The sequence below is a fragment of the Cavia porcellus genome, unplaced genomic scaffold (assembly GCF_034190915.1).
Source record: "Cavia porcellus strain 051 isolate PalLab524CR breed Dunkin Hartley unplaced genomic scaffold, mCavPor4.1 scaffold_21, whole genome shotgun sequence".
In the NCBI taxonomy this organism is placed as follows: Eukaryota; Metazoa; Chordata; class Mammalia; order Rodentia; family Caviidae; genus Cavia; species Cavia porcellus.
Window position 1 is genome coordinate 26,613,315 of NW_026947504.1, and position 21,080 is coordinate 26,634,394.

The following is a 21,080-nucleotide window of genomic DNA, read 5'->3' on the forward strand; positions in this document are numbered from 1 at the left end:
TCATAAAGCTAAAGAGACGTTACTGCTTTTTGAGCAATTTCCATGGGCCAACTAGTTTGTACACCCAACTTCTAAAACTTATAACTCTGCAAAGTTGGTACAATTAATGCTCATTTTAGACCTAAGAAAATGGATACATAAATTAAACAATACCCATTTATTCACAGACCAAGCAACCAGTAGGGCAAAGATCACAATGCACATCACCCGAAGACTCTAACACCTGAGGCAGAAAGTACAGTACATGTGGTCCCAGACTGCAGAAGTGGTGGGAACCAGTTGGTTCGAATCAGCTCCTATTCAGCTCTACGCATCCCCAGCTTCCCTCCATAAGAAAGCATGAAATGGTTTCCCAGGCAGGTTGTCACCTGTCAGGATAAACAAAGATCCCCAGGTATAACGTGGTTCTATACATTCATTTTAACTGATGCAGCTATGGACATGTGAAATGCTTAAAAGCTTCAGGTCCTCCTATGACCAGGTTTGCCTGCTTCTTCATGAAAGTGCAAATAACCCACTCTGACTGTGTAGTCTTAAAACCCAGCAGTCACATACCCTGAACGCGTGAATCTTGCATGAGACCCTCCTTTTGGGTAGCTGAAGTCAGTATTGTTTGTGACTGGTAACCCACATTATAGAACAAAATGCCCTCAATCCTACAGATTCTTGCACTGTTATCATTTAGCTTTTAAAGACACACTACACCTTACCTTTGTCAGTTAAAAATAAAACAAGACTTTCCACTAATGGTTATTATAGTTCTCTCATAATGTCTTATTAAATAAAAGTATTCACTAATTTATTAAGTTTTCTGGAGAAAGTCATAATGGATCTATAAATTATGTTTTATTGCAGGGCTAAAAATCTCATGTTTCAGGGAAGCAAGACATTAGATATGAAACCTACTTGAAAAACACCGAACATCTTGACATTCTTTAGTAGCTCAAACCAATACATTTCTACATCTACTTCATAAAATGATTCATAAATTAGTGTGGCTTAAAATCATTTTTCTGTCTTAAAATGATGTATTACTGTTTTTAAAAAACATTTTATCTGAAGATAATCTGCTATCTACGTTATGATTTTTATTTAGACAGTTGTAATTGAGGAATTAAGGACTTTATAGGAAGTATTTAAAGGTTTCAGATAATTTTGAAATGTTAAATGATGAGAAATCATTAAAAAACCAAGAATTAAATTTTTTAAAAATTTGTTTCAGGGAAGTCGCAAATTTTCAGCCTTAGATTATGTTACTTATTACATATATTCAGAAGTTTCTGAGTTCAAAAGTTCATAGCAACAATTTATAAGGGTATTAGCCCTGAAGCAAGCCAGAAGGAAAGTTGTGCTTTTAATCAACACTCAGCAATAATTGTACAGGGCAGCAGATTTCACCAATCCAGTGTGATACAGGGCACTGCAAGTTCATATACTGTCAAGACTCTAAAAGTCTGGTTTCTCACAAGGTAAACTTAGAAATACAGCAGAAATAGCAACTCATAGGCAAAGACATTCCTTATGTCTAACTCTGAGGAACTGTAGCTTTGGTGTTAGCAAAAAAAGTGTGCATACATTATGGAGATAAAGAAAAATGGTTTCTCATGCCAAAGAGAGACTAGGAAAAATTCGGTTTCTTCTTGGAAATGAGACAAAGATTTTATTTGAAGGCTGTAACACCCACGTGAGGCACTAAGGAGACAAGGTGAAAGGTGGGACTTTGAGAGATTCCACTCCAATGATTAAACATTTCCCAAGCTTCCCATTACATACTAAAACAATTTTTTTAATTTCTTTAATCCTGAAATTCAAATCTATTTAGGGACAAAAAGGGATTAAAGACAAATACTAAAGCAAGAGGGTAGTTTTCTCCAAATGTAAGGGTCTCCTTGCTTCCTTAACTCTCCCCTCCACTCAGCATCTATGGGTACCACATGTCAGCCGCTCCCACTGGACCTCCCGAAGAGCAAGTGCACAAGGTTCTGGGCCCCCAAGGCACTCCCACTGTAATGCAGTGCTGCTCAGAACTTACGGTTTATGGGAATGCTCTACATGTGTGCTATCCTATGCAGTAGCCACTGGCCATGTGTTGTAACCTCTGAGCATGTGAAATGTAGACTACTGCAGTGGAGAAACTCAACTTTAAATTTTATTTCACTTTGATTATATTTAAGTTTAAGTAGCTGCATATGGTCGGGGCAATACAGCATAGAGGAGTACCGAATGGATTAATCAGACAAAAAGCTAGTACCTAAATACACAAAATCTTTTTAGGCTTGTAGAAGTGCAATACAGGAAGGGAGAAATAGGGGTTGGAGGGTGTGCCAATAAAGATTAATTGTCAGATGGACTGGATTAAGGGACTCCTGAAGAGCATCATGTGGGAGCTATACTAATCAGTGGATGAAACTACTGACGTTCACAGCAAAATGCTTTGTTAGCAGGTAGATCCCCGCTGGAGGCTGATCACTGGGGGTGGGCCTTTTGCGGGTGTGTCTTTCACTGGTGCTGCTCCCCTGTACTGTGTTTCCTAACTTTCATAAAGTCAGCAGCTTTGCTCCACCAAACACTTCTGCCGTGATGTTCATGCCTTTAAGCTAGCTGACGATGGACTAAACGTCTGAAACTGTGAAGCAAAATAAACCTGTCTTCCTTTGGTTTGTGGGTGTTAGGTACTTGTTCCAGCAATGAGAAAGCTGGCAAATATAAAGGTGTGGAAGGTTGGGTTCTTGGGTTTGTTTAAATATGGTAGATCAACAAAAGCCTTTTAAAGGTGAATTAATCGACAAAAGAGAGCAGGGCATGCAAAACTATGGGCGGGGGAGAATGTAGGTAGAAAGCACCACAAGAGCAAGAGCCCTACTACAGGAGTGTTGATCAGGAGACACAGTAAGAAGACCAGAATGCAAGAGAATGCCAGGTTATTAGGAAAAAAGAGGAGAAAGCAAAGTTGTGAGTCTGCAAGTCCTTCGTGGCCCATGAAATGGAGTTTAGGGTTGGCTCCGATGTACACGGTAGCCCATGAATGGTTTCACGTAGAAGAGTATTGAGCTAACTTGTGTTTATTAAGGTCAGCAATGGGTTAGATGGAGACCAGACTGGGAAAGAAAAGGAAAAACACAAGAGGATTCTGCATAGTCCAGGCCTGACCCTCTAAGAGACTTAGGATGCGTAAAACCAACTGTCCTGGGCATCCTCGTATGAGGAAGGAGAGACAGTAGTTAAAAATGAGCCCAGCGTTAGCGCTAGGACGTATCCCAACACTACCACCATCAGACACTGAGAACACACTGACTGCAGAACCATGAAAACAAGAACTTTCAAATTCCCAGAAGTACTCAAGCAAAGCCATTAAAAATGTTAGGAAAGATGCCAGCATATATACATTAGGGTGTATGTGTGGACCTAAATTAAATTTTAAGGAAAATGTGCCCAATAATTTCAGTCTGATCAAAAGCAATTTCTTTAATTCTAGGCATATACAGTCACACCAGAGTACTTTGCTTTGAAACTCGTTGAATTTGGTACTCAGGAATTTTTATGTGAAAAGTTTGTCCCAGTGCTTGTTGGCTGTTTAGTACTTGTCACATGAGCTAGAACTTCATGTTGATTGCCTAATGACTGTCTACCTTTTTCAGCCAGAACAGTTTGGCACATGTCATTTTTGGTACTCTGTGCCTCCCAGAGCCCATTACTGACAAGCACCAAAATATCAATGTCAAGTATGTAATGTTCCTCTAAAGAGGAAGTAAACTTGCAACATTATATTAACCAAACTACACTTCAGCATAGTATTAAACATGATCTGCATATATTTAAACATGCGTGAATGACTTCCATACTCAATTGTATCCACTAGGAGAGCTGGGTAACACCTCCCCTTCATCACAAGTACAGTTTTCACGTGGTTAGCCCTATAGTTGACAACGTATTTTCTCAAGTTTGTTGACAGAAAAGACCTTTCAGGCCTTCACAGATACATGGGATACCACTCTTCAGATGCTTTTTAACTTAAATTCAGCTAGACAGAGAGGGGAAGAAATAAAAACCAGTGACACAGGGTGGGAAACTCTACCTGCTGTTCCTGTTCGCTCCCCTCAGTGGATCTAGGCCTGATAATGAACATGAGAGATAAGATATCAAATTAGGTGTTCCTTCTGTAGATATGGTTCCAATTAATTTGATTCTGTAGAGATCTTACCATGCCAGAGGCTTTTCTAGCATTCAAAATGTATTTTTTCCTTCAATGTAGTCTTATCTGTTGCTCAAAGTGATGTTACCAATACAACAGGAAAGCCTGGTGGATTTCATGGGCAGTTTAACTGGCTTTCAAGGATCATTTTGACTCAACACAGTATTTGCCTCACGTACAGTTTGTAACCAGATTACCTTATGAGATGGGGGTTCCCCGTGTACCATTACTAGCACAGAACTTCAGATTTACTCTGAGGGCAAATGATGACGGGTATTATTTTGTCATAATTCAGTTTGAAAGAACTTGAAAATCAAGCTATCTCATAATATTGAGGAGGTAGATCATCTTATATATGAAGGACATTAACAGAAATGAAATAAAATATGCAAACTTTAAGGGGTCTGAACTAGTACATTTCTGCCCTCTGAAATACTATTTTACTTTTGGGGGCAGTGCTTGAGACAGGGCCTTGCTCTGTAGTTCAGGCTGGTCTTGAACTTACTATGCGACTCTGGCTTGCCTTGAACTCGTAGCAATCTTTCTGCCTCAGCCCCTCAAGTGCTGGGTTATAGGCATGAGCCATCGTACCCAGCTGAAACACTGTTTTAAAATTGAAGCTGAGTTTATTAGATGTTTGTTTATATAACAGTGAAGGAAACTTCACTGGAATTTGCACCTGTTTCTAGAATGACTATGTAGGAAGCTAACCTCTCAACAAAGACCTCACGCACCTTCTCATACATGAGCTTTTTTCCTACTAAAGATTCTATGATCTCAAAGCCTAGATTTTTTTTGGAACATAAAATTAGAATTTATATGCTGGCACTTGCAGATTTGGGAGTAATGCCTAGAAAAACAAATATGTTTAATTAGTCCTAAAGGGAAGAAATACAACTGGAAATATTGTTGGTTTAAAAGTGCAACAGAAAATATGGCTCATATATCCTGAAGGAAATCTGAATATGCACTGTGCTTTAACCCAAATAAAAAGTATAAAAATAAATAAAAGATTAGTTGATCTGTTTCAAAAGGGATGTTTCACTTACTGTTTTTGATTAGTTTGTATTTTTGCTCATTTAAACTTCCACTAGGCTGATCACTGAAAATATCATATAACCCGAGTCACATAATGTTAACATGATTACTTCACTAGATATCTGCTCCAAGACAATCAGCTCAGTCAGGGCAACTTTCTTTTCAACTGCCTTTGCTGAAAAGTTGCATAAACATACTGGCCAGTTAATTCTTTCCATAGCTTTAAGCCTCTTTGACATGCAGATGAGTGCTTGATCAAGTAACAGGTTTGGAGTCCAGTGATGTGAGTCTCCTCACACAGATATGCCCGGCACCCAGCCACAAACCCATAGGACCACTCTGCAGGAATTCTCTGTTCTCATCCCAGCCTTTCTGAAAGACCAGGGTCTCTCGTAATGCATATCAAACTACACTAAATTCTCAACACGCTGTGCCTTCAACATAATGAAACATGCAACGAGAAGAAAGGTCAGTCTGTACCCTAGAAAAATGAAGTATTTGTTTTTCTGAAATAAAAAGAGTAATGTGAATCAAGGAAGTCCGACCTCAAATGTCTACTGAGTGCAGACAGGTTATGCAAGAGTTGTTTGAAGTCCTGAATTCTACACATCCTGAGATCAGGGTCTGCCTGGCCATTCTGATCCCAGTATATTCAGTGCTTTGGTCCATGTCTGCAACATGGTACGTGCTCAATATACATGTATAAGTTAATAAACGCTATTTATGAGCAGCTGTGTAATTTTTGACTCTCATTCTCTGAAAAGCTTTCCTCAACTCTCAAATGTGGCAGGTGACTGGATAAGAACTGTGACACCTCTATTCTCATCTTTGAGTCCTCCCTATATGCCCTGCCCTAACTACAGCAGCTGGCTGTCCTGCTACCAGTTATCTCTCCACTGTTGATACTTTGAGCTTTTGTTGTAAAATACACAAATTTAATTGCATAGCTTAATGGATGTCCACAAATGGAAGTTGTTCCTCTTCTGTCCTATTCCAATTCTGAGGCCCCTTTCCAGAATTCTAGGTAGGAAACCATCATCCTGAGTCCCAACACAATAGTCTTGCCTGATTAATTTTCTATAAATGGAGTCTTTTGCTTGAGTAAACGTATGAAAGATATCTACACTACTATGATTGTTGATTCTTTCCAGTTCTAAAATTCTACTAATGCTAAATACTAAGCCAATAAATAAGAAAAACGCTTTTGAAAACATTTAAGGCAATATAACCAGTTGTAGCAGCATTAAACAACAGACGTAGGTCATCTTTGTCCACGTGTGCAGTGAATGATTTCTCATGCAGACAGGGCTCTGTATCTACCACTCATGAGTAACTGGAAGCTTGTGATAACGCCAGAACTGTTTTTGTTAAGATGATACTTAACCATTTGTTTAGAGCTACAGCATATCAACTGTGAATAACCAAAAATTTATCTGAGAAACAAGATGATTTCAAGTAGCCTGTAAGTTACTTACATGAAGATCAGAAAAAGTAAGTATCTGTTGAACAAATGGACTAAAAGAACCCAAAGTTGTCTTCTGATGTGTCATTTGCCCACATAATGAATGATTCTTCTTGGCTTATAGCCATGAGGATTAAAAAGCCTGATTTTTTTGCAAAGTTCATAATAGGTAAAGAAAATCTAAACTTTTAAATAGTTTACAAAACAAAAAACCTCTAAGAACCTTTTCAATAGTGGGGAACTACTTTCCAAGCCTATTTAAAAAAACATGAAAAAAAGTTTCAGTTGAAGATTTATGATACAACAGAATGCACATTTTAAAAAGCACTTGAGGCGGGGATTTAGCTCTGTCATAAGCACCTGCCCGGCAAGTGCAAGGTTGGCAGTTTGATCCCCAGAACAAAAAAATAAAAAATAAAGACATAAAATAAAATAAAAATGAAAAGCACTGGAATCTTGCCCTTGCCATTTGCCCCTCAGCAGAATCAGAAACCTTAGTAATCAGAGAGAATATCTTAGCTAAAGCAACTCCAGTAAGAGTCAAGAAACTGTTAAATACATTGGCTTTTTTTAAAAAAAGCTTAATCCAAACACAATTTTAAAAATCACTGTGAGTTTATAAAGACCTTTCAGACTGTTAGTGAGGCAAATGGGGGCATAACCTTTGATGACGATGTAGAAAACCACACAAACAGCTCATTTTCTGGGAGGGTCTGGTTGAAATCTGATGAGCAGCAGAAACAAAACGATAAGTGACTTTCACCGAAAATACCATATTTACCAATTTAATTCACTTGTGAAAACATCGTTTGCAAATATTAAGCATCCAAGATTTTGAAAACTGCACTTTGTTATCACTTTACGGGTAAGTTGCTTTCAGAAGAGACGAATGAGACATGGCCTCCTTCAAGAAAATCAGCAGATGAGCCCAAAGACCCTGATTTTTGGAAGACTAGAGGTCATCATTGCTGCCAGACCCCTCCTTCTCAACAAGGCCATCATCTGGTCTTCTGGTATACAGCTGACACTGTATACAAACTCATTTGGTTTAGATTACAGTTGGCTAAACTTGCTAGGCAGCTAACCTTCCCGATGAGGTCAGCACAAAGATCCCAGTCACAGCTGGAATCAAATGCAGACAGAAGATGCTGCATGTGGCAGATTAGTGCCTTTTGTTGAGGCCTGTCTGGGTCCTAATGACATTAAATGCAAAACAAAAAAAACTGCTCACTGGCTACATTAAGTATATAACCACTACAGAAGAAACATGTCTTTAATCAGCTCGTGTTTTTAACTTTCCTCTACAATCAAATATGCACATCTATTAAGGGAGGAAAACAAGGAGAGATTATTGCAACACAGAATATAGAGAAGGCAGAACAAGCGTGAGAAAGGAAAATACATTTGTATGTTACAGAATTGTCTTAGTTACATTTCTCTCATTGCTAGGACAGAATGCCGGACACCCCAAGTCAGAGGGAAAGGTTTATTTGGCTCACAGTCTGTAGAGGTTCCAGTCCATAATCAGGTGGCTTCAAGGCAGAGTGGCATGGCAGAGGGTTATTGCAGAGTAGAAATAGTTCACGGAGGGCACAAGGCAGCAAACCAACCTGCCCCTTTCATAACCTACCAGGATTAGTGTGATACCAAACCAATCAGTGGACCGATCCAGCAACCACCCACCCTCAATCCCAGTATCATTAATCCTAGCATTTTTGCACCATGAAGCAATGACACACTCTATATTCAGCTACCTCTGAAAAAGCCGTATCTATGAGGCTTTGGGCGACATCTAGACCCAAACCGTAATAAGGATATAAACTAAATATGCTGAATTAACAGGAAAATGTTGGAGGTGTAGTAGAGATACTGCAAAATCTGATCTGTGTCATGTAACTGATATGTAAGACACATTTAACATTTTAATAATGATCTTCATGATTAAAGAAAGTTAACACTCAAGATTATCAGCAAAATAAATACTGAATACTTAGTTGTATTTTTGGTTGTTGTTGAGACAGGTTTCATATGTAGTTCACGGTGGCCTCAGACTAATGGAAATTATCCTGCCTCAGCCTCCCAAGTGTTAGCATTACAGGAGGTATCACCACAGGTTTCTGTTAAAATCCCTTCTAGAAAGTTCCTTTAGTCACATCCTTGTACATTTTCCCCACTCCATTATGAATAAATCTTCTGATCTCCTGGACCTTTTCTTCATTCCATCACCTCTAACAAACCACATTCTGTGGTCTTTAGGTTTTGTCACATATATAAACACAAAAAAGTAAAATAACACGGTGGTTGTCCCACAACCCCTGCAAATAAGGTTGGTCAGCAACGAGCTGTGAGTCAGACTATAAACTATAAACCAGTGAAGTGACAAATAAGACTTTTCTAGTAACCAACATTGATTTACACAAAATTCTAATTCTTACAAATCCCTTTGTGAGGCATTATTTGTGCATAAAAGGAATGTGCACATGATGTCTAACAGACAATGTCCACTTAGTATGTAATGAAATGATATGAAAAATTACACCATTGCAACTGAACATGTTCACTGATTGAAACTAATGCCTGGAAGTGATATTATGAAAAAGAAGTTGCCTGCTGCATGTGGATCCACCTTAGCTATTGCTGATGTCTCACGTTTCACATGAACTTCTTTGTTCAGCTGAGATGGGCCTCAAATTCAGATATGAGGCTCCTTAGCTTATTCCAAACATAGAAAAACTGACATGATTGAGAAGATTCAATTCTGGTTGTTTTATCTGGTCCCTGGCCTCAACCTCTGGTGCTGTTCCCAGCTTTACTTCTCAGCCACCATGAACTGAGCAGCTTTGCTCCATCCTTTCTGTCATGATGCTTCCACCTTGGCGCCAGCCAAGCATGGACTGAGTCTCTGAAACCACAAGTCACAGCCTGCCACTTCTGGAAGGTGGCAGGTATTTTGTCCTAACAATGCAAAAACCAACTAACATGAATAGGACAGCCAAGGGCAGGGGAAAGCCATCAAAAGCATTATGCCCTGATGAGTACCACTTATTTAGAAAACAAAAGTACATCTGTGTGGCTAGCACAGGATGCAAGATGAGATGAGGCTCCAAAGAGATCAGAAGGCATAAGATGTCATCAGTTTGTAAACGACTTGTCTGTCAGTCCTTCAACCACACAGAAATATAAACAGCACCACATGATTTTTCTAAAGGTAGGAAATAGAAGAAAAAATGGAACACCCAGTTTCAGATACAGAAGTAAAGTGTCTTGCATAAAAGGTTTTTCTTTGTCAACAAAGATCTAATACTGTTACTAGTTTTTAAAAGTTGATTTATATAAGGAAACACCTAAAAGTGGTCAGGAGACACATCACCCATTTCCTTAGACGCAAAACTTATACCCCCAGCTTTAACGCTTTTTTGACGTGCTAGCAGTGACACTCACTAGAATCTGCAGGGGAGTTTAAAAGAGAATTCACTTCAAGCTCTACTTTTCCTAAGATTTTGATTTAACGGTTGTAGGCCTGTTACTTAGCGTTAGCATTTTTAGAGACTTTTCAGGTAACTTTAATGTGTGGCCAGAACTAAAAATATCTGTTTTCCATAAATATTCTGAAGAGATAAATAATTTGTGTTTAAATCGAGAGGCCAAAGGAGACACATTCACTACACAAGTAACGGTGACAGAAAACTCACAGCTGTAGTTTTCCTCCAGAAAACTCTTTATTATTAGAGAGTAACTGGTAACAGAAAAAGTTCAATATACTTTTCATCAAAATAATGAGAAACATCAAATTGAGGTAGTATATTAGAAACAAAGTTTCAACTGTAATTACAGCTATAAACTGAAACTATAATTTCACCTATAAACTATAAAAAAGATGATTCAAATGTTGATTTTTCAGGACATGAATTTTTGTATAAAATTATAAGTCAGCCTAAACTAGATCTAGTGTTGCAAAAATACTTTAAAAAGTAACTAGTTTTCCCAAGAGCTTTTCATCCTTTGATTCTGAAATAATTCTCATATAAACTATTTAAGTTCACATCCATTTTTGTTCTCTCTTCAATTGTTCATTTGTCTAACTCTACTAACTTCGCATTTATCAGTGGATTTATATGTAATTCAGGCAGTATTTCAGTATTAATTGCTTTTAGTTAAAGATCTTGCCATCAATTAGCTTTGTCATATGGACTGTAATACATATTTTTGTACATATATATTTAGTATTGTATTTTTCACATTAAATTCTAGATATCTTATAATCATCTCAAATGAAGAGAAACATTAACCAGATCATGCTTTAAAATAAGATTATTTTTGGAGAGATGCAAAAGATGACAGATCAATAAGCAGCAGGATACCAAGGCTCCATGAGACAGACAACTCAGATGCCAGAATAAAACAGCCTGGAGAAGTCTAGACAGAGGGAGATGGATTCTCTCAACCCAGGAAGAAACTAAAGGGAAAAGAGCTGGTCAAACACACAGTCCTGGGGCTACCATTGGAGTAGCTAAGATTAGTGGTTACAGTGTTCTCGCCAGAGTGGCCCAAACTCACATCACCTCGACTCACAGAGCCACGGTGGCACTGAAGTTGGAGGTCGGCAAGCCCAACAGAGAATGGAGCCAGTGAGGGACCTGCATTAACCCATGGTGAGTGCTGGCAATAAGACCCTTCCATGGAAAAGGGGCGACCAACTGGATGACATGTTGGAATTGGGCAGGATGGGCCTGAACTAGGGATGGCAGTGACTTCAGTCAGTTGTTCCCTTCCCAGACCAGACTGGTGGTATCTTCTTGGCCTGGGTCACAACCCTGGCCAGGACCCAATAAGTCATCCCAAACCGATTCTGTACATGCAGTACACACTAACATGGTGAAGGCCCCTGAAGGTAGACTGGCTTGGATGGGAGGGACCAGCATATGCAGCCCCTGCTGGTACCTCAATGACCAACAGCAACTAGAGAGGGCAGAAGTCCCTAGCCAGCATGCTTCAGAAGAACCATAACCGACAAGGAAAGGGGCTGGGACCTCCACTACACACTTGTATGGAAGAAACCAAAAACATGACAAGAGAAAGAAATAAGAAAAACCCCCAGCCCCCAACCCTGAGAATATTGATCCAGGAAAGAGATCCAGGTAAATACAAAACAGATTGAGGGCAGCAAACATGCAATATCAGACACGGCATCAGCGGACATAAAGAGATATTTTAAGGATCTCGTAGACAAGCTCAAAACTGAAATATTAATTCAAGTAAAGCAAGATATAAGTATATTAATAAAAGAAATGCTAAGCACCTCTCAAGAAGACAGAGACAGGAGAATGGAGGAACACAAAAAAGGAGAGAAATTAAAGAAGAATATAAAGAAAATTTAGAATACAAGAAGCAGATTCAAAACGATTACCAGGGACTTAAAAACTCAATTGAAAGCTGGCAAAACTGCTTGAAAGAAACTAAGAATAGACTATCAAAACTTGAAGACATGTTTGCAATGTGTGATCATGAAAGGAAAGATCTCTTTAAAATAACAAGGAAACAGGCAGTACCAATACAAAGGGTAGAAGACAACAAGAGGATCTGTAACTTAAGAATAAAAAGTGTGAGTGAAAAAGCAAGAGTAAAAACAAAGGAAATAAAAAGGTTATTCACAGAAATAATTAAGGAAAACTTCCCAAGCATAGGAAAAGGAAATGATATCCAGATAAATGAAGCATACAGAACTGTAGCCACCTACAATCAAAACAGAGCTATACCCTGACATATAATAATCAAGATCCCAGAAATTAAAATAATCAAGATCCCTAAATACCAGAACAGAATATTAAAAGCCATCAGAGAAAAGAAACAGATTTCCTATAAAGGAAAACCCATCAAAATCACAGCAGACTTTCAATACAGACCATCAAATCAAGAAGAGCTTGGAGCGAAGTATTCCAAGCCCTTAAAGAAAATAACCTCCAGCCCATATTGATGTACTCTACAAAACTGTCTCTAGAAATTAATGGAGAAACAAGGTGCTTCTATGACAAAGAATTTGTGACCACCAATCCAACCCTACACAGAATACTGAAGGACATTCTAGAGAGAGAGAAAAAAAAATACTAGCATTTCAGAACAGTGGCAAAGAGACCTCAATTAATGGGGGAATTTGTGACCACCAATCCAACCCTACACAGAATACTGAAGGACATTCTAGAGAGAGAGAAAAAAAATACTAGCATTTCAGAACAGTGGCAAAGAGGCCTCAATTAATGGGGCAGACAGTGCAGTGAAGGAGAAAAGTAGACAACCAATGGCAGAAAAATAGCATAGCAGAGATAAGGCAGAGAAGGTTGGCAATAATCTCTAACATAGATGGCCTTGATACACTAAACACACACACACAAACACACACACACACATAGGCAGAGTAGATCAGGAGGTAGGGTCCTCCGAGATGCTCTGTATAGGAAATATAATTAACCTGAAAAAGGGTTTATGGATTGAAAATCAAATATGAAAAAACAATGCTCTGACAGGGACCCAGAGAGAAATAGGGGCAACTTGACCAGCACCTGCAGATAGGTTGGAAAGACAGGATACTTATGTGCAGTAGAGAACTACTCAGCTACTAGGAAGGAAAAGCTCGAGGCTTTTGTAGTAAAGGAATACAAATTGAGATCAAGTCCAGGAGTGAGAAGGCTTGGAACCACTTAGGTAAATAGTAGGTTGCCCCACCTCAATCTAAAAGCTGAGCGAGTTGGTGGGACCCAAAATATGCAGCATCCTGTGGGAGTGAAAGGGGAGGAATAGTCTTAAAAAAGAAGGCAGAGGATATTGTTAATAGTGTATAAGGATTTAAAACCCCCGTTGCTCATACTGCTCTGTTTAGATGGATTATACTCTGTTCCAGTTGGTCTATTTGTACTAGATTTGAGGGCACAGACAGCTATCCCCAAAATAGCAGGATATAGTACAGTAATCATCCTTAATTCCCTATTAACTTAATCTGAAGCCCTGTATAACTTGTACTATTTTATCATGACTGATCATCATTGAATCTGGTTAGATTGCTGTTTTGTATTGACAGATTTTATTCAAATCTGTTATGATTGATAGTATTAAGTCTGAGAGTATAGGCAACTATACTGAAGATGACAAGATTCACTAGGATTCCCATTCGGTTTGATACTTTTGAAGCCCTATAATATCTCCAATGTTTTGTTTTTATTAATATTGTTATGTACTGCTATATTCAATTATACTAAGCCTGATGATATGGACCATTCTATTGAAGATAACAAGAGACAACACAGTAACCACTGTAGATCACTTTGTATTGTGGTTTTATATGACTTTTTCATTTCATGTTTTTACAGGAATTTGTTTTGTTTTATCTTGCTATGCTTTTTTTGCCCTCTAATATAGAAAGGACAGAAATATATGTAGAGACTCATGCATGTGTAGAACTTATAAACAGTTTATGAGAACTGATTGTATAACGCATGATGAAATGAACAACCACTCTGAAGAAAGAGACACTATAGCACCCAGTGTTGATTCTGTAGTGTCATGATGAGAAATCCAGCAATACTATTATTCTTTGTTCAGAGTGATTTTAGTCTGTTTTGTTTTGTATAATTTCAACCTACATGAAGAGATGGACAGCTATTTTGAAGAGAATGAGAGACACTAGGACAGCTATTGTTGACTTCTCTAATGTCTGGTCTTGAAAACCTAAAATGCCTACCTCATCCTGTTCAGATCAGTTCTATACTATGTTGTTTCGTGTGAATTCACTGTATGTGAAGCTATGGTCAACTATTCGGATGAAAACAAGAGACAATATGATAGACAGTAAAGATCTCTAATTGTCTTGCTTTGAAATTTATGTCTCTTACATCGCTTTCTTATGTTTTGTTTTGTTTTGCTGTTTAATTTTACCCTCTTTAAAAAAATAAGACTTTTTAAAACGAGTTAGTTCATCAGTGAATATATATGCTGCTCTTAGGGTCACTCACCTTATAAATGAACAGTGAACGCTCAGATAATGTGGGAAGTGTGCTTATTACCACAGTATTATTCAAGAACAGTATTATTCAAGTATTATTCAATATTCACAGTATTATTCAAGAACATCAAGGCAGAAACAATAATAATTGCCCATACCATACTGTTCCACAAAATGAACACTGGTTTACTTTTTTCCTTTAATGGAAAAGATATCAAACATGAATGAATAAACTTTATAAATAGTAATTTCTATGATTCTCATTTTAAAGTAATATATAAAATACTTAAGAACAAAACATTTTCAAGTCGTTTCTCAATTCATACAATATTTTGCATGAAAGATAAACGTGCTTTAAAACCTAGACCAGTAATGAGGGAAATACCAGCAATTTGAACAGAATTTAAATATAATCAATTTGTAGCATTCTTTAAGCTTTAAAAGCTACTATTAACTTATGTGATTAAAAATAAAATATGAATTGTGTGCTTTGCTCATAATTTGTTTGGTAATGCGGAGTATACAAAGGCTTTGGGAGTTAATTTTGATTGTCCACGTGATTGGACTGAAAACGCCAAAGAAATTGGCCACACACTCTTGTGGGTGTATTTGTGAGGAAGTTTCCAGAGATGACAGCAACCTGGGGAGGGAGACCCAACCTGCATGTGGGCGGCACCACCACAGGCTGGGGTGCCGAAGGGAACACACGTGGGAGGAGGAGGAGGAGGAGGAGGAAGAGGACACCACAAGCAAATTCTCTCTTAGTCTTTCTCTGCTTTCTAGCTGCCACACCCTCTGCCTTGATGTTTCTGTGTTCACAGGCCTAGAAGCAAAGGAGCCACGGACCATGGACTGAATCTGTGAGTTACCATAATCCTTTCCATTTAAGCTGATGTTCTTAGGTATTTTGTTAAAGCAGTAGAAATCTAACAAGCTCAGAAAAACTGGAATTTAGAAAGGAAAACATTTTTGATTTTTTAAAAAATTAAACATGTCATCAGAGGAAAAATCAGGATGAATGTTTCCCAAATTCAGCTTTGTCCTCCCTTGAATAACTTCACAATTCAGTTATTCAATTTAAAATGAAAATACGTAAGATATTTTTTCATTTCACAGTAGTCCATAAATAAGACATAAGCTGAACTGTTTGAATAAAGTTCTGAAACCTCAAATGTGCCATGTCAAATGTATTATTTTAATTAAAAATATAGATTTCTAGAAATTAAAAACTGAGTAATAAGGGACAGAGAAGAACACCATATCTTGTGTCAATGACTTTACAATTACCTGAAATAATAGAACACATTCTTTTTTTTTTTTTTTTTTTTTTTGTCTTTTTATCAGTACCAGGGATTGAACTCACGACTGCCTGCTTGCACGGCAGGTGCTTATGAAGCTGAGCTAAACCCCCAGCCCCTAGAACATATTCTTAAATAACCATGCTTATGGTTTAGCATGCTTAATACACACACACACACACACACACGCACACACGCACACACAAACACAAACACGAACATACTACTGTTGACATTGCAATTTGGCCTCAAGCACAGAAGCCTGTCAAGAGAGAAAAAGTCATTCCATGAAGTTCTCCCAAAGGTGCTCAAGGAGAGCAGAGCTGGTGAACAGATGTTCTTTGTGGTAAAGATGTTATGATGGCCACTTTATCCCAGCAAGCTTTGAAAAGCATTTCTTACACAGACCTTCCGGAAAGCTGTAACATATCGTGGGTGACAAAGAACTCGTGGTCTACTCATAGGAAAAGGGGTGAGAGGCCTCCTGGACATTTTACCGAAGTATGTACTTTTATTCCAGCTGCATTAAAACACTAGGTTACCTCTAATCTAGTGATAAAAATTAGCACACTAACATCTGGGAATCATTCCTTCAAAGCTTTACTCAAACTCTGTTTTAATTATCTGGTAATATAGTTAATGTGATTGAAAAAGCTCTAGGCAATCCAGTGACAACTGCTTTCATTATATCCATAATCATATCCATACCATCAGTGTCTCATAGCTTCACATTGCAAATATCTCAGTAGTCAAAATTATGACTTTATGTTGCTACTAAAAAGTTTTAAGATTGACTTCTTGGCTTTATACTATTATTAAACAGACATGTCACAAGATTTGCAAATAAATCATTTCAGCCCTATTTTCACTTACCTGAATTTCAGTAAGTCATTAGAAATGACTGTAAGAGTCCTATTATTTGATGACTACAAGAAAGATGTGCACTGACTCAGCTCTCTAGATCTTTATTTTACAGCCCTAAAACAATATCAATCAATCCACAAATCTATTCTTTGTAACAGACATGATCTAATTGAATGTGCTGGTTGAACTGCCTTCTACTTAAACAAAAGACTTTCTGGCTTTGGAAAACTCATTAGCTATTTGAGACAAGCTCCATTCCCTCGTCTGGAGTCCTACTTTTAACCTCATTTAAGTGATCATTTACTTAGAAAACATAAAATCACATAAAACAATTTATGAGAAAAATCAGAAACTTATTTTTAAAAAATCTTCAAGACAGTAAGTTCTAAATAATAATAAAAATGCCATTAGTCAAACCAATTGGTGAAAGCATTCCACTGGGTGTTCAAAAGTTGAATAACCTTGATTTCCTCGAATCACTAACACTTCCAGGAAGATATGTTGCACTAGACTATCTCAAGAATGAAAATCATTAGAAGGCAAACTGCCGGGCTAGGTCATATTCATCTTCATATTCCCCATATGTATCATCTGTTATGATGCTTCAAAAATTTAACATGCCTATTGACTGAACAAAATGCTATGCTACCAGTTAGAATCTGAATAAACAGCAACCTTCTCTGCCTTTCCCTGTTTACTGTCATCACCACTTATCATCATTATAAAACCACACACACACACACACACACACGCACACACACACACACACGCGTGCGCGCGTGCGCGCACGCACACATCACTCATACTGTGGATGCTGAGCAATGTTAGAATCTAGAAGGGATAAGATACCATCGCATACTATACCATAACTGGAGATAGGATAACAGAGATAATACAGTTTCTTTTCTTTTAGTACCAGGAATTGAACTCAGAACCTTGTGCTTGCCAAGAAGATGCTTATGCCACTGAACTATATTCCCAGGTCTAACACAGATAACAGAGATAGAGTAGAATAAGAGAGATTAGCAGGGAACTCATCACCGATACATGGAGGTCACAGTTATCAATTCCTTTCTAAAACACAGTCAATTAAAAAAATGGGTAGAGCATTCACTTTAGTTATTCCAGTTCTATGATAAATATATAGCAATCTGGTACCAACCCCATGGTATCAGGACTATTATAGACTCTCCAGAACTTTACACGTATCTCAAGAAGCAGTTATAGGGAAAGGAAAACAAACAAAAACCTAGTATCCTTATTATTTTGAATCTAAGTTTAAAACTAAGAAACATTAGGTTCATTAAAAGAGCAAACTAGGCATTATAAATAAGGAACACATGTGAACAATCAAATAAGAACAACAAACTTGATGTTAGCATTTTCCGAGACACAAATCATCAGACACTTTACTGATGCAATTAGTGAATTCTGGCATCTGTTCATGGCCAGCTTGGTGTTTTTGTCATATAAAATTTCAGCAGATTTCAGGTCATAGTCTGAAGAGGCTGTTTTTCCCCTACTATCCATAATTTGTTAAGAACAAACACATTTTGAAGGATGTGTATCTTTGCTATTTACTAAGCTTACAGCATTTTAACCTAGTTATTTTGGGGCCCCTTATAACTAAGCCAAGAATTTTGTGTTTCACTTTTATAATGAAGTATAGACTTCCTATGAATGGCAACTACTTTCATTCAAAGACTGAGTGGACCAGTACTTACAATATTTATAATTGGTTAAATTTGGAGAGCTGAAAATATAAGCACAAAATAAAAATTTTAAAATACAGAAAAATTTTAAACTCTGAATGGATAAATTGCTGCTTCAAAACGTTGACTGTTCTAAAACTCAAACTAGCATTCAAAAGAATTTTGTGCCTCTCCTTTTGTACTTTCCAATGAAACTGCCTACTAGTTTGCTTATCGGTATATTTGCAGAGATTGACTGTATGAGGAGTGCTATTTTCCTAATGTTTTCTTACTTTGTACATCTTCCTGGCTTTCTTTCCTTTCCTGTGGGCTCAAAGCTTTTTCCTCTCTGAATTTGGTGTCTGCTTGACATGAAAAATAGATCCTAGTAAAACTAATTACATAAAATGAGGGAAAAACTTAAATCTCAATTATGGAATAATTCATTGTAAGAACCATTAGGTAGAATGATCATACTTGAAGCTAGGATTCATTAATAAAAATGCTCATAGCAGTTTATTTTCAGGTACATTTGTGATCTTTAATAGACTCTTTACTCTTTTATACCAAGTGTCTGTGAATAATCTACTCATTCAATCACAATTACTTGTGCTGCAGATTATGCCAGTTATTGATCTCTGCTGGGGCTACAGAACTGAGTAAGAGATATTCTTCTCTCATGAATCCTCTATGTTAGTGCAGGAGCATGATGTTACATAACTAAATATGTAATTTCGGGTAGAGATACGGGCTAGGAGGACAAACACAGTGGTATAGAAGTGAGGAAGCAGTTACAGGGTTAGCAATTTTTTAATACCATGTGGGAAGGCCTGAGAAGGTGATACATGGACAGAAGTCAGAAAGGAAAAGAAAAAAGAAATCATCTTAGACGTAGATCTTAGCCATGTTCAGCTTGCCATCAACAGAGCTCTTAGTGTTAAATATTCTACACTTCACAGGGACAGGATCCCTACACCCCAGCCAACAACCTGATCCAAAGAATTCAGTAGGACCAAGAAATTAAGGAACAACTGGCCTTTCCCAAACCCTCCATACCTTAGAGAAAATAAACAACAGAATGTCACCTATGTAGACAGAGAACTGGTGATTTAAGTATAAAACATCCTTAGTAATCCATTAAAGCAAGATGTAATTATTAATATTCCATTACTTTAGTTTTCTAAAAACTGTTTACATATAAAATATATAAGATGGTTGTTTCAAATATTAAAATTTGAACTAAACTAACTAAAATTCACAGTAATTTCAACTGTCACCAGTTCAAATTACTAATTTCTAACAGTGTGATCCAACTTGTGTGATGTGTTCCTATTTGAATAAAAGATTTCATACAGTAAGCATTGTTAGGGAAAAAGTGAGTTGAAAGGAAGCATTAGAAAACTCCTTCATAGGGGAAAGTTTTGATTTTAAGCAAACGTCAGCCATGTGCAGCTAAGAGGCGAGAGACAGGAAAAGTTAGCTGATTTAGTTTGACAGTTACATACGTTTCAACATTAAGATATTTTTAATGTCATTGGAAAATTTTATTGGCATGAAGACTTCTATAGTTTTAACTCATGAATGAACATATTTGGTAAAACTATTTTAAGATACCATCTGCCTTTGTATCTCTCCCAGCACAAGTGCAATCACACGTTTAAGAGCAAAGGAGGAAAAAAGGCATTCTATTTTGTTTCCTAATTAAAACAAGTATGGAGATAGTTTATATGTCAATTATAAATCATCTCTAAGTTAAGCACACCATTTATCAAAACATTCTGCTACTGGAAAAAGAGCAAAACCTGATTATCACAGACACCATGAAAACAAGCTACAAAAAAAGGAAGCTGAGGGTACGGAACACCTCATGTGTGCTGGTGAGTAAGACAGAGAGCTGAGGGACCCGCCACTGTGTTAAGGACATGGGCTCCTTCCCCCATGACTCATCTGAAGAATTAGGAGGGGCAAGTTCTTAGCCTCTTTATAAAGCTATTTCTTCATACTTAAGTCAGGATAATGGTCATCAAGGTCCCCCAGAACTGTTAGGATTAAATAAGACAATGTATAGGAATTCTTTCCATGCATCAGGTACTCCATGCAAATTTGGTCACGACACACAGCTATAACAGTGATTCACTCCATGCGGATTGGGATGGTCCTGTGGTAGTGCTTTTTTTAAATCTACACAAGTTCATACCCAACAATGCGATGAATGATGAGGGAAGGAGCTGCATTTCACCTGCAGCTGTACCGCACAGGACACTGTCTGAGCACCTGTGCACCAGCTGCTGGTTCTACTGTTCTCTGTTCTCCAGTTGAAAACCCCCGTGCTCCACGTAGCTGGGTAACAAGGCAACCATGACAGATCACTGGGGATTAGAAAAGAGGAAAGGAGCAAGCTAGAAGCTGTAAACTGGGTATATTCAAGCTGATGTCTGGAAACTCACATCAGATGTGGGCAGACGGCTAAACTCCATGTAAGTTTATCATGCAGTCCTTTAACTTCTGATTCTATGAAATACTTAAGAAGTAAACTTGGAGG

The 21,080-nt window shown here is 37.7% G+C and overlaps 2 protein-coding genes across 6 annotated transcripts in view; both read right to left on the minus strand.

Annotated features, from left to right (window-relative positions):
• Positions 1-21,080, minus strand: part of Sncaip (synuclein alpha interacting protein) — a 146,045-nt gene that overhangs the window by 90,505 nt on the left and 34,460 nt on the right. The window lies entirely within an intron of this gene.
• Positions 1-21,080, minus strand: part of LOC134471945 (uncharacterized) — a 67,563-nt gene that overhangs the window by 13,124 nt on the left and 33,359 nt on the right. The window contains exon 1 of the mRNA XM_063232451.1: positions 1-21,080. This exon is cut by the window's left edge and continues 13,124 nt beyond it; it is cut by the window's right edge and continues 33,359 nt beyond it. The gene's annotated coding sequence lies outside the window, so the exon portion shown is untranslated.